Here is a 14,481-nt window from a genome sequence, read left to right as displayed (position 1 = left end):
ATGTCGAATTATAATAATTTACTGCGAAGCAAATGCGCTTAGCAAGCACTTTGAAGCACTGTCTGTCGTCACTTTTTGATGACCTCCGTGGCGCAGTGGTAAGTGCTGTGGTCTTTTTTAGTGGGAGGTCCCGCGGTTGATTCCTGGCAGGGATTTCTAAATTTTATAATTTCTCTTTTGGTGTAGGTAGGAATAAAATAATCACTGTAATAAACCTATACAACCTGTACACAGGAAGAAGTGAAGTCATAAAAAAAGATTATTTTGCTGCCCGAAAAGTCGCACCTAAAGTAATTTTATTCCAAAAATCCTAACGGTATCCTACATACAGTATGCGGGAAAGTGATTAACATTGATCTTTAGAAGGAGATAGCAGATGTGTAGAACACTGTCTCGGACGTTGAGACCGACAAAATGTACTAAGCACTACTACTTTTATTGTGATTAAAAGGAAATTTATCAACAGAGAAAACAAGATCTTTCCCAATTTGAAACAAACCTGAAAGTTTCAAGAAACAACTAATTTCGCTAATATCCGTGATCCGTCACTGAAACAGGAAATGAGAAGAGAGGGACAGCGAAACAGCCGATATTGCCGTCTCGCTCGGCCATTGACAATTTACGGCCATATTGCGATTTGAGAGTGGCCATAAAACGAGCAGGTCGTCAGATTTTAAATTCAATGTTGTATTTATTTTTTGGCCGGTGATTATGATTACGATTAGGATACGATAGTCTATTTAATTTTGAAGTTTCTCTACGTGATTGAATCAGAAATCAGGAGATTCATAAGAAGACCTGAGTAACCGACATAGCTCAGCGGGTTACGAACCTAAAGTGGCAATGGGCAAGGCGTATGTCTACCTTGTTCGAAAAACCTGGAGAGTGACATAGGCTACTTTTACCCGGAAAATCAAAGAGTTCCCACGGGATTTTTAAAAACCTAAATCCAGGCAAACTAGCAGCAGCTAGTTTTAATTAAGAATAATATTATTACCTACAAGGTTCTATTGGTATTGGCTCTACTGAAGTACAGTTATATCATGCTTAAGTCCCCACTCATCAAAAGCCACCATTTACAAGGCCGGGTACTGTGTAGGACATCGTTTGAATGGCCTCTACAGATAAAATAAATAAGCTTACGAAAATGAATAGACCTCGGGACGAGCGACAAAATGGGCGTTGTTGGCCGTGATCTGGCCGTTGGCAGTATTAAACTTGATTGGTACATCTATTTTATGAAGAAAAGGATAATTGGCAAAAAATTCGTTAGGTATTTACTAAACCTAAACCAGTTTTACTGGTTGAAATCAGTCAATTATAAATTACTAGTGAACATGATTTTTGATAAAAATTTGTAAAGAAAAATAAACAGTTTATAAATCGGATATTAGTAGATTTTAGGAAAATTGGTGGTTTCGAGACCGCCAAATTTCCTTAATGATTAACTGATTGATAAAACTTAATTGCCAATTAATAACTACCCCCTGAACGATCACATCTTCAATTTTAAAGCTTAAAGTCTACTTACCTGGAAAAAGAATTGCCACGAGATGGTTAAGAAACCTAAATCCACGAGGACGAAGTCGCGTGCAATAGCTGCTATTTGTAATATACTTACGCCTAAACATAAAATTATGTATCACTTTACGAATGGCACGGAATATAAAATATTTGATTGATCCGTCTCTTCTTTAACGATCGACACTTAGACTTAACGGAAGGTTGCTTCAATCGTATTCTTTATGGACGATAAAAAGGGCATCTGGCAAATAAATGAATTGAATAACAGGCGTTTGCGTATAAATGAATTGATAAACGCCTCCACTCCACTCCACTCCTGAGACCTGCATGCCTGAGAGTTCGCCATAATGTTCTCAAAGGTGTGTAATGTCAAATCTACCAATCCGCACATGGCCAGCGTGGTAGACTATGGCCAAAACCCTTCTCACTCTGATAGGAGACCCGTGCTCTGTAGTAAGCCGGCTATGGGTTGATCTTGATGATTGCAGCTATACCAGAGAATAGAATAGAATAAATTATTAAAATAACATCGTCAAAATAAAACTGGTTAGAATGGCATTCCTTCCAAGAACCAGCAAGAAACTCGGTGGTTGCTCGTTTCAAATGTTCAATTTACTAGATACACGGAGAATGTCTAAATAATAAAGACTTGAAAAAAGCAAAAGTGTACCCTAAAACACTTTGTAACATAAAAACGTAGAGTCCATTATTTTAACATTTAAAACCGAAGTAAATTCAATAGCGTATCGCAGTGCAGGAATACAAAACTGCTAAAGAGCTCAAACATTTAACTCCCCCTCTTTTTATTTCCATTAAAGAACTCGTTCACTCAAATTAAAATGTTATAATGTGAAATAGTACATCAAGTGTCTCTCGCAGAATCGTTCATCTCCCTTTTCGTGGCCCGACGGGAGCACTCCGCCCACTTAAGGGTAAATTGTACAGTATGCTTAGTACGAGAATTTACATCTCGCCAGCATTCATAGTTCCAGACTTGAACCATAATAACAACAAACTAAAATGGTGCTAAAGATCATTGATTTAAAGCCGAAAATTCAGTACCATCAATTTTAATTTCGCAACGTTTCCGCTTGGAGCACTGGCTGTAAATGAGTAGATAACTATGAGCTTTAAAGCAAGATATTTAGGGTCCAGTTTACTTTAACACTGAAGTTTTTCGAAAACTTATACTAAGTCTACTGATAATGTTCCGGCCTTTAAGTTTGCTGGATTTTCATATTAATTGTAAAGTGACTTGTGAAGTTACGACAACAGACGAGTCGCAGGGAGCCGCTGGATTCAGGCGGCGCAAGACCGTGACGTGTGGAAGTCCCTACAAGAGACGTCTATCGGTTGATGATGATGATGATTACTTGGGAATTGGGACAGTAAAATGTGGCTGCTTCTGTAAAAACAATCTCTTAACTTAACTAAAATGTCAGGTCCATATATTATTGTATTGCTAGCCCTTTCACATTGCTCCTCGTGAAAAAGATAGCACTACACTTAGACCTGTCATTTTGTTTTATTTTAAAATCTCTTGAACTCATTTCGCACTATATATAGTGCGAAGCTTATAAGTTTATGAAAATTGTGTTCACTCTATCACTCTAGAATTTCATTAAATGTAGTAGAAGAAAGTTTATGTAAAGTGCATCTCGCAATATTACTTAACTCGCATTTCGTGGCCCACAAGCACTCCGCCCACTCTAGGGCAGATTATACAAAATGACGTTCCGGCCTTTAAGTTTGCTCTAGACGCCGCGCTACGAATTTCATAATATTAAATAGTAAAGTGCATATTAAGTCATTCTACTTACTTACTAACATTAAGCTTTTAGCCACTATTTAGTTTCACAACCGATTCTCTTGTCTTTCTCTGAACTAAATTTAGACTATCTGCATCTTTTTCTTTTTAATATTGCTAAAAAGGGATGCAACATGAATTTTACATTTAATGACTCTAAATTTTAGTGCACGCTATATTTGGAGATCGCCCGTAAAGCGCCTCTTTTGTGCGCGTCGTGTCAAAACATAAATTAAATTTTAAAATATGTATTTTTTTTAGCAGAGCTAGAGTAACCGACATAGCTCAACGGGTTGCGAAGCTGAAGTCGCAATGGGCAGGGCACATAGTTCGTACAACCGATAGACGTTGGGGTCCCAAGGTGCTGGAATGGCGACCTCGCACCGGAAGACGCAGCGTTGGAAGACCCCCCACTAGGTGGACGGAGTCCCTACAAGAGACCTATGTCCAGCAGTGGACGTCTATTGGTTGATAATGATGATGGTGATGATGATATTTTTTTTACAATTATAATATGTTTTATTACGACTATTCTTTCACTCTATTACTTATTGAAAATATCCACATTACAGTTAGAATCGTAAACATCCATTTATTTTGAAGAAGTATTAATTAAATATAACCTCATTAACAGCAACATAAAAAAATAAGATTTCTTGATAACCAGGGTGAATAAATGGAAATCGTTTGAAGAATATAAAAAGGTGATTTTATTTGTCTACAAAATAAAATTAAAACCGTTTTGAAGTCGGTTGAAAAGCGCTTGAATCGAACTAGAAGTGAAATTATTGACCAATTTTTTTATCCGACGTTAGACTTTAGACAGAAGCTCTACCCTCAAAGCTTTGTGCGAGCGCTTCGGGCGCGACATTACATATTTTAATACCTATATAAAGAATTTGTAAAATGAGCCTTTGAGCGCGCCATTGAAAATACTCGGATGTATGTTATCCTGAATTTTACCGTAGATACCTACCATGTTGAGGAAGAGGTATTACTTGGATAAAAGAATTTTTGAATGCTTTTTTTAGGGTTCCGTACCTCGAAAAAAAAAGGGACCCTTATAGGATCACTTTGTTTTCTGTCTGTCAAGAAAACCTATATATAGGGTACTTCCTGTTGACCTAGAATCATGAATTTTGGCAGGAATGTAAGTCTTATAGCAGACATGAGAGGAAAAATCTAAAAACCCTGAATTTGTGGTTACATTACAAGAAAAAAAATTTGTTCATAAATGTGTTCATGAGCTACATGTTTATTGATTACTATACCAAGTAGTGTATCATATGAAAGGGCTTTACTTGTACATTCAAAAACAGATTTTTATTTATTTTTAGGCATAATAGCTTTTGATTTATCGTGCAAAATGTCGATAAAATACGATTGTAGTACGGAACCCTTAGTGCGCGAGTCTGACTCTCACTTGGCCGGTTTTTTACTGTTCTGTACCCGAAGGGTGCCAATAGGAGCTTATTACTATGACTCAAAGGTATATGTGAATTGTGAAGTCTACCAATCCACACTTGGCCAAACCCTTCTCATTCTGAAAGGAGACCCGTGCTCAGTAATGAGCCGGCGATGGGTTAGTGATGATGATGACGCCATAGATCTGCCTATAGAAGATGATGTATGGCATGTCAAACTTATATTGAACGTAGCCATTATAGTCTAATGTCTCCAACAAACTAGGTAAGTACTAAACTTTAGGTGTTCCTAGAGTCAGGAAATAACGCAATCTAACTATCTTCAACTAAACAGACTATGATGCCAAATGTGTATGTCGCATGAATTTATACTCCGGGAACTGGCAGCAATAATAAAATTCTTTAATGAAGTCTTTGACAAAACCTACTATTAAAAAAATGACAAATTAATTGACGATTTGCATTTGTCTACCGTTAACTGTTTTGAGTGGCTAACCAATCACAAACATATTTTCGTAAAAACATTCGTAATTCAATTCAAACACAAACGCAACATGATTTTTTTTAATAATTGGTTGGTGTCTCAAAATGGTGAACGGCCACGGAGTCTTTGTCATTTGTGTGAGATTACGTTACAGAGAGAGCACTACACTAACTTCTCTCTGTGGATAGAGTAGGTATATTACCTTAATATATAAAAGGAAAAGGTGACTGACTGACTGACTTATCTATCAACGCACAGCTTAAGTAAACTACTGGACGGATCGGGCAGAAAATTGGCATACAAATAGCTGTTATGACGTAGGCATCCGCTAAGAAAGGCTTTTCGAAAATTCAATGAAATAGCCGTTTGAAATTTGTGAAGTCCACGCGGACGAAGTCGCGAGCATTTTAAGGAATTTAATTTAATTTAATTTAAAATAACTTTATTGTTAATAGATTTACAGAGAGTAAGAATACAGGATACACTTAAAAAACAAAGGACCTTATCACTAAAGTGATCTCTTCCAGGCAACCCAAACTTAAGAACTTATAGAACAAGAACTTATAGAGCAAGTGAGTTGATATGGCGTAACAACTATCAAACTTATAGCTACTAGCTCTCTGCCTATGACACAACCCTGTGACGTTCGAGATGGCGCAAATTCGCGCTCCTGCATTACACGCAGCATCCCGTGTTGGGATTTCTTAGACCGTTTCCATTATAGCTCACGCTGCATACAATGCATTCAGTCATTCATATCCATACTCCATACAATCACACAAATCATACTAAGTAATATTATAAAGGCGAAAGTTTGTGTGTATGTAGGTATATGTATGTTTGTTACAATTTTTTTTTTTAAATTATTAATTACTCATATACTGGACCGAATTTTTTTAGGCAACCCATATGCAATATATTTATTGACATATTGAATTGAATATAAAATACGTTTCATCCGTTAACCAGCTCGGTGAAGGTCGTTCTATAGCGGGATCTTAGACCATACCTATATCTGCAATTTTCGCTCGACTCTGAGCTTTCTTATGAGGCTAGAGATTATAATAATATAGAATAAATAATAAATTAAATAAATTATTTTTTTATTGATCAAAAACATACATAGGTTACAAGTACATCTGCATATTTAAAAGTAACAAATACATGCTTATAATAAGATACCAATTTTGTTAAGTATACAGAAATACCGACTGTCCCTAAGCTAGGTATATACCTGTGTTTTAGGCGACAGCACTCTCCTTAAAATTCATGACTCATTTTATAATAGAAAGGAAATGAAAACGGCATGTAAGGTAGGTATAAAATTAAACATATTTACACTATTTCAGTTAGAAACAGGTGTGTGTGTTTGTGTGTGTGTGTGTGTGTTTGTGTGTGTGTGTGTGTGTGTGTGTGTGTGTGTGTGTGTGTGTGTGTGTGTGTGTGTGTGTGTGTGTGTGTGTGTATTATATATTTATTTTGTAGTAATAATATATATTTTGATATAATATATATATATGATATATATATATATATATATGTATTTAATTATATTATCATTTCCAACAACTTTTCAGTATCACAATATGTTCGTGTAAGTAACCACTCTTTGACTCTTTTTTTGCATTCGTTTTTATTTAAGGGATATATATTTAAGACTTTATTTATTTCATTATAGATTCTACAACTATTGATATAGTATTGTCTCCCTGCCAGTTTAGTTTTGTGTCTACCCGTTTTACAAATTTGATCCATTCTTCTCTTTGCAAGGTTTTTATCGAAATTTAGGGAATTATGTTTACGTGTTATAATTTGTAGTAAATAGAGCTGGCGAACCGTAAGAAACTTGCAATCTCTATATAGATCTATTGTGGGGAATCTAAAAGGTCTGTTTGTCATAACTTTTAAAATAGATCTTTGTGCTCTCTCTAGCTGTAACAGCAATGTTTTATTGCTACCTCCCCAGACCGATATGCAGTACATGAGTAGCGATTTGACTATCGCATAATATACCATAAAGATAGTACTTTTATCTGCTGATGTCCTAAGCTTCTTAAATATATATATTAATTTTCTTATTTTTGATGTTAATTTTGATATATGTAATTTCCAAGACAACGTGTTATCTATAATAAGTCCAAGATATTTTATATCTGTAGCATATTCTACAGTAGGGCAATCACAATTTGAGGTATTATCAAAAGAGTTACAGATATGGGCTTTCAATATGCTTTTATTAGCCGAGGGTTGAGAGGCAGCAGAGGGTGAAAAGGTAAGGAATTTAGTTTTGGTAACGTTTAGGCTGAGTAAATTTGCAGCTAACCAATCTGATACCTTTTTTAGTGCATATTCAGCATTTCTAAACGTATTCTCCCATGTGTTCCCTGTAATGAGTAAGACAGTATCATCTGCGTAAGCTATAGTTTTGCAATTTGGAATAGCCAGGCGACAGAGATTATTTATGTATATAAGAAATAACGTAGGTATAGAGACAGATAATTCGCAAGAAATAGCAAGAAAAAACAACAAGAATTCTTGCGTATTATAAAAATATAATCTTGTACTTATTATAGTCTGAAGGAGGAAAAAAGTTACCCTGTTAAGGATTTTTTGGTGGCACACACCAGGTAACAATTCCAAAGGGCAGCCATTTTGCAGAAAATATGTCCTCCTTATCTCCACTCTTTAATGGCACTCGCGTAATTTGCTCAGCCGTAATGCTGTTCCGACGCGAGCCTAAATAACAGCATTAGGCTGCGACCACATGAGCGACCGGCGGCGTGATTACGTATCTCGCGACAGGCTTGCGACAGACGTAAATCTCGCGATCATTGCTGTCAAACGTCCGGCTAGAGAGAGACAGCAATAGCCACAAAGCAAAATAAGAAGAGAGACAGCATTGCTACTGCTATCGCGTTGCTGTCGCTACTGCAACGTTTTACGTAATCACCCCGCCGATTTCATTCCGGGTTGGATCTTATTGCCTAGTGCCTACACACTAACGGCTGAAATCAGTACCCTTATTATAAATGCGAAAGTGTGTTTGTTTGTTGATTTATTAGTTTGTTGGTTTGTCCTTCAATCACGTCGCAACGATGCAACGGATTGTCGTGATTTTATGCATGGGTATAGATAAAGACCTGGAGAGTGACATAGTCTACTTTTTATCCCGGAAAATCAAAGAGTTCCCACGGGATTTCTAAAAATCCAAATCCCACGCGGACGATGTCGTGGGCATCAACTAGTTAATAATAAAAATAAAAATAAATCAATCCTATCTTGATTATCAAAATCCATATTTATATTGGTCCATAGTCCACAGTTATCTTGCATCCCGGGAACGGACATGGCTACTTTTGTCTCGAAAAACCTAACAGTTCCTAGGAAATTTTAAAGACCCGTTAAACTAATTTTGATGAAATTCGGTACAGGAATAGCTTGCATTTCAGGAACCGGCAAATCAAAGAGTTCCGATGAGTTAAAAAAAAACCACGCGGACGAAGCCGTGCGGACATCATCTAGTCACAAAATAATCCTGTAATCTGTCGATAAGTTACATGACAAAGTTGTTTTTTGCCAAAACTTTTTTTTTGAGAAAAACAATATTGCTTTGCTTAGTAATCTATCGATAGACAATGTCAGCACCCTTTTACGTGAAACCAACGATATTCAAATCGTTCTTGGGACCTGTTGAAAAGGCCCAGTAAAGTCCGCTCTCATTATATTTTAAGCACAGAAATGAAAAACAATTTCAAACAGATCCGGAACGAAACCGGCCTGTCGGATTTCACGCATTCCAAGCCTTATTGTAATTCAAATATAGGACAATAAGGGTCATAATCGTGTGCGCCTGCCAGCCGTCTCCTTCACTGAAATATGTGGAGAGATACGCGGTCAGCGCGACACGCCCTCGGCACGCCGCGGGAATTGCGCCCCTAAGGCCTAACGACGGTGTTGAAGCTTCGTTTGCGTTATGGGGGTCCTAAACTAATAGTTGACCTTTTAACTCTTCTAACTTCGGACGTAGAAAGAGATAATAATATAGCGAACGTATAGGTATAATATCCTTTACTATTTCTCTTGAAGCTGCCTCTTAATCGGAGGTCGGGGGTTCTAACTTCTTTTCAGGTACACTAAGAAATTAGTGTATCTAAAGGTAATAATCCTAATCCTAATATAAGTAATATTATAAATGTAAAAGTGTGGATGTTTGGATGTTTGTTACACAATCACGCAAAAATTAAAAAAAAAAAAAAATCACTACCGAACGGATTTGGCTGAAATTTAGAATGCAGATAGATGCCCTGCATTAACACATAGAAGAAAGAAAGAAAGAAGAAAGAAGCTACTTTTTATCCCGGAAAGTCAAAGAGTTCCCGCGGGATTTTGACAAAAGTAAATCCACGCGGACGAAGTCGCGGGCATCAGCTAGTATTGTATATGTCGGAGAACAGGAGGATGGCTGATAATTATTATTCATCTTTAGCCGACATCAGAAGGTAGTAATTAATAAGTAGGTACTTTAATCCATGTTCTTTACAAATAGTTCTCAGTAACGTATCGCACATGGAAACCATCAACGTAACACAACCAGATCACCCTAACCTAACCCTACCTATGGTCGCCTCCAACCACCCCTCACAGCGACCCCTCACCTCACTCTAAACTAGCTAACCTAAGCTAAACACTACATCGTGTGATTAGGGCGCAATTGCTATTGCAACCTCTCAATCAAGTCACGACCTACTCCGTTATCTAATCATCTCAAGGTAATCAATCACAACTTCATGAACGCTCTTAAAAGGATCATTGCATCGACTCTCTTACGATCTAAACCAGATCTTATAATTGACTTCTCATTATTAATTCAGAATATCGCAATAGCTCTACCTTCTCCACTCTGTGCACATCTGCATACAGAACACCATAGCATCGTGCGCCACACGCGCCACGACTACTATCCACCCAAATAAGCGATCACAACAGAAACCAGGTAGAATGTAAGCTATTCGATCTCATGGGCAACTCATTGTCTAATCCATTTCAACATTACACGAGAGTCATCAATGATTCTTTACCAACCGGGTTATACGATTCTAAAGCGGGTACCTACTATCAAAGTTAACTTCAAGTTACTATCACACTAAACTATCACTTCAAACTAATCATTATCTCAACTGCCGGTATATCTCCAATTACACTCTAAATCACTAGCGTCTGCAGAAATAACCTTAACGGATGTCCTTATAATAATCTATCCTCTGAGCCAAACGTTAACTCACGAATTACTCTAATATTCACCAATAATTAGTATTCCATATTCGTCAAACAACTACGCGAACATTATTAATAGTGCTTTGCAGGCAAAGTCACCGGATGGCACTAGATGTTACGATTTAACACAACGTACATTAGCATCGAACAATTACTGTTCTAACTATATCACAATCACCGAATTAAATATCACGATTAAGAAACTACCTACCTATCTCAAATAATAAAAATTAGCTAAGCTATAATCTGATAATTAATTTAACGCGAGAGAGAATTTTGAACAATCAACAAATGCGTGTGTCATATCACGATTAAAAATATAGCCATGATTATTATGCTAAAATTTATCTAATCATAAACTTGGAGTCTAAAATAAATATTTGTAGTAATATTTTGAACAGAATCGTTATGCCGTGACAGGATACAACGTCAATGTTACCCAACTCAAAAGGCTATGATTTAATAGTATCTTATTGTAATGTAAATCATCAATTATATTATGTCCTTAATTAATGTAGTAAAACAATAATAGGTAAACCGTCAATACATGTTGCAAATAATATTATTTAAGTAAATTAATAATAATGTCAACAATCTCAATGTTGGTACAATGGTACCTACCATTGTACCAACATAAATAATTATTAAAAATATCATGTGATGGTCGACGTCCGCCTGTTTTGCGATGGGAAGATATAAAAGTAGCTACCTCGACAGAGGAGCCACAGTATCGTACAGTCTCCAAGTGAAATTGATTCGGTGTTAGTTCAATCCTTGTGTTAACAACAAATTATGGTTTAATTATTATAATTGAATGGTGAGGTTCTCCAGCCCAGAGCAAACGAGGCCGGCGGTTTATCTAAAGTTAAGTATTCTTATATTTTATTGTAAATTGTAATGTATGTAATCACTTGCCTTTTAATGTTTATTTGTTATAACCATGTACCAAATATGTTTTAAATATAATGTAATGTTGTAATGCTTTTAAAAGATGTGTGTTGTGTAGTTTGTTTGCCCTTTCTTCTACACAACGAAACACCTTTGGAAACGGGTGGTAGATTCATTTTAATATGAAATAGACCTATGCTGAGAAATACAACAAAATACAGATAGGTCTATAAAGATTAAAGTATTAAAGATCTTTCAATAAATGATTAATTATTATTCGACTTAGTTGGTTTTACTTCTGTATTTATTACCTACCCTCTTTTGCTATTTATTTTATACATTGAGATAAAAGTAAACACTAGGTTGTTAGCTTCTAATTATTATAGAAGCCTGTTTAGATGATTAGGATTCGTACTTTAAAATAATACAGCAGATGCTTTGCTTGAATTTTTAATTACTTGGCATGACCTGACAAAATTTACAACTACCTACATTTCAAATAATTGATAGATGGTAACTTTTATTAGTCGTCATTAGATTCTATTGATCATCACTATTAAAGCCCACTGTCTTAACCTCTTCTTTTTATACTAAATCTCTCATCAGAAGTGGGATACGATAATTCTTTTCTTGTCGCAATACTAATACTTTTCAAATGCTTTCAGCAATCGTGGATACGGCTTCTCCTCGAAGCGACAGGCTACCGCCTGTCGTCGGTGGCACTTGATGTTGGTGCCCGATGATCCCAAAGCGAGGGGCAACTCTGTTGTCAGTGGCACTTGGTGCTGGTGTGGCATCGCCGGTTGAAACGTCGCGTCGTTTGATCAAGCTAAGTACAATTTTGTGCGTTGTGTGTGAAGAAAAGTGTAAATTTAAAACCACGATTTTGTGGTGTTGTTTCTATGAAAAAGTTTTTGTGAGGGTAATCATAAAAGATTTTTAATTAGTTAGATAAACCACGTGTTGTGGTATAATTTATTTAGATAAGAATAAGTCTAGTTAGGCGTCAGATTGACCGAGCGGTTTATAATAAAGTATATAACAATGTGAAATCATTTAGAAGGTTATGATATACCGAAACTAAATAACGAATAAATCAGTAGGTTTGCTTTAGAGACATTGCATCGTACCGTTTGCTTACAACTCAAAACAAGAAGAAATCACTATTTTGATTTATGTAACTTAAACGTAAACTATATTAATTATTCATTCTCCTTCTTAAAATAATTCAACTATTTTTCTTTTCTAAAAAGAGATGCTCAAGTAACTTTTGTTAATCAACTAACTTCTTTTTCTTAAAACAACGTAAAGCAGATTGCCTACTCAAGTATTTCTTTTCTGTTTAGTGATGCTATCAGAACATTTAATTTTATAACTACCTACGTTACAACGCGTTTTAATTTATTCTTGTTTTGAGTTGGTTTGAGATACATACACTACACTTGTTTATAAAACATAATCAACAAAGAAAACATTCTCTTCTACTCTAATTTCGGTCTGACGTCTAGCTACCCTAGTTTTTATGACAATAACATTGACGTTGAATCATTGAATATCGTTTTGTGGATGGAGCAATCTTACTTTTTTTTATGTCGGTACTTTTGTTGCCACTGTTCACTGGCTGCAGTTTTTTTATTTTCCTATGTACTTCGGGAACGAAGTACTTATCAAGATGGCCGAATGGCCGTCATTTATATTAAATGACGGAAAGAAAACAAAAATATTATCTTAAAGGGGAACCAAAACAAAACAAACAAAAAAAAAAAGAAAGAAAAAAAAAAAAAAAAAAAAAAATTGTGATTCTCAAGTGGAACAAAGGGGATTAGGTTAGTTAGGTCTGTCTGGAGCTAATCATTACCTTGTACTATGTGGAAAACGGAAAATAATGATATTATATTATCTTCTTTTTTTTTGGTCTGGTAATGTTAGACGCCTTGTTCGGACGGTGCTAGCGTACAGTATTTACTAGACAAGAGTCTTGTACAAGACCCATTTATGGGCGGACAGACAGTTAGGCAGGGTAGTTAGGCTGCCTGGAGCTAATCATTACTAGTACTAACGCAAAAAAATAATAAATTATTAGGCTAGTAATGTTAGACGCCTTGTTCGGACGGTGCTAGCGTACAGTATTTACTAGACAAGAGTCTAGTACAAGACCCATTTATGGGCGGGCAGCGGTTAGGCCAGTTAGTTAGGGCTGCTCAAGCTAATCATTACTAATACTAATGCTAAAAAAAATATATATTTTTGGTTTAGTAAAGTTAGGTGACTTGTTCGGACGGCGCTAGCGTACAGTCTTTACTAGGCAAGAGTCTAGTACAAGACCCTATTTATGGGGTGCAGCCAGTTAGGGAGTTAGGCTGCTGGTGTCCTGCCCTGTTGCTTTGCCGTTATGTCCCACCAGCAGGGGAATAGGTACCCTGCAATAAAGGACGGAGGCAAAAAGTCTGCTGGGGTTGCTGACCCTCTCAGTCTAGATCTACACGCACAGCAGGTGGGAGGACCGAGAGGGGGTAGCAACTGGTTAGTTAGCTGTAGCTTATAGATATTTTTTTTAGCTTACAGATATTTTTTTTTTGTAGCTTTTAGCTAGATCTTTCTTCTTCTTTTTTTTTCTCCCCTTCTGTTTTTCCCTATGTACTTCGGGAGCGAAGTACTTATCAGCATGGCCGTGTCATATCACGATTAAAAATATAGCCATGATTATTATGCTAAAATTTATCTAATCATAAACTTGGAGTCTAAAATAAATATTTGTAGTAATATTTTGAACAGAATCGTTATGCCGTGACAGGATACAACGTCAATGTTACCCAACTCAAAAGGCTATGATTTAATAGTATCTTATTGTAATGTAAATCATCAATTATATTATGTCCTTAATTAATGTAGTAAAACAATAATAGGTAAACCGTCAATACATGTTGCAAATAATATTATTTAAGTAAATTAATAATAATGTCAACAATCTCAATGTTGGTACAATGGTACCTACCATTGTACCAACATAAATAATTATTAAAAATATCATGTGATGGTCGACGTCCGCCTGTTTTGCGATGGGAAGATATAAAAGTAGC

The 14,481-nt window shown here is 36.1% G+C and overlaps 1 protein-coding gene across 1 annotated transcript in view; it reads right to left on the bottom strand.

Annotated features, from left to right (window-relative positions):
- loaf (lost and found) overlaps positions 1–14,481 on the bottom strand; it is a 113,651-nt gene that overhangs the window by 30,014 nt on the left and 69,156 nt on the right. The gene's annotated exons all lie outside the window — the stretch shown is intronic.

Source organism: Maniola hyperantus, chromosome 1, assembly GCF_902806685.2.
Source record: "Maniola hyperantus chromosome 1, iAphHyp1.2, whole genome shotgun sequence".
Taxonomy (NCBI): Eukaryota; Metazoa; Arthropoda; class Insecta; order Lepidoptera; family Nymphalidae; genus Maniola; species Maniola hyperantus.
The sequence above is the reverse complement of the archived record's forward strand: the minus strand, read 5'-3'. Positions and strand labels throughout refer to the sequence as shown.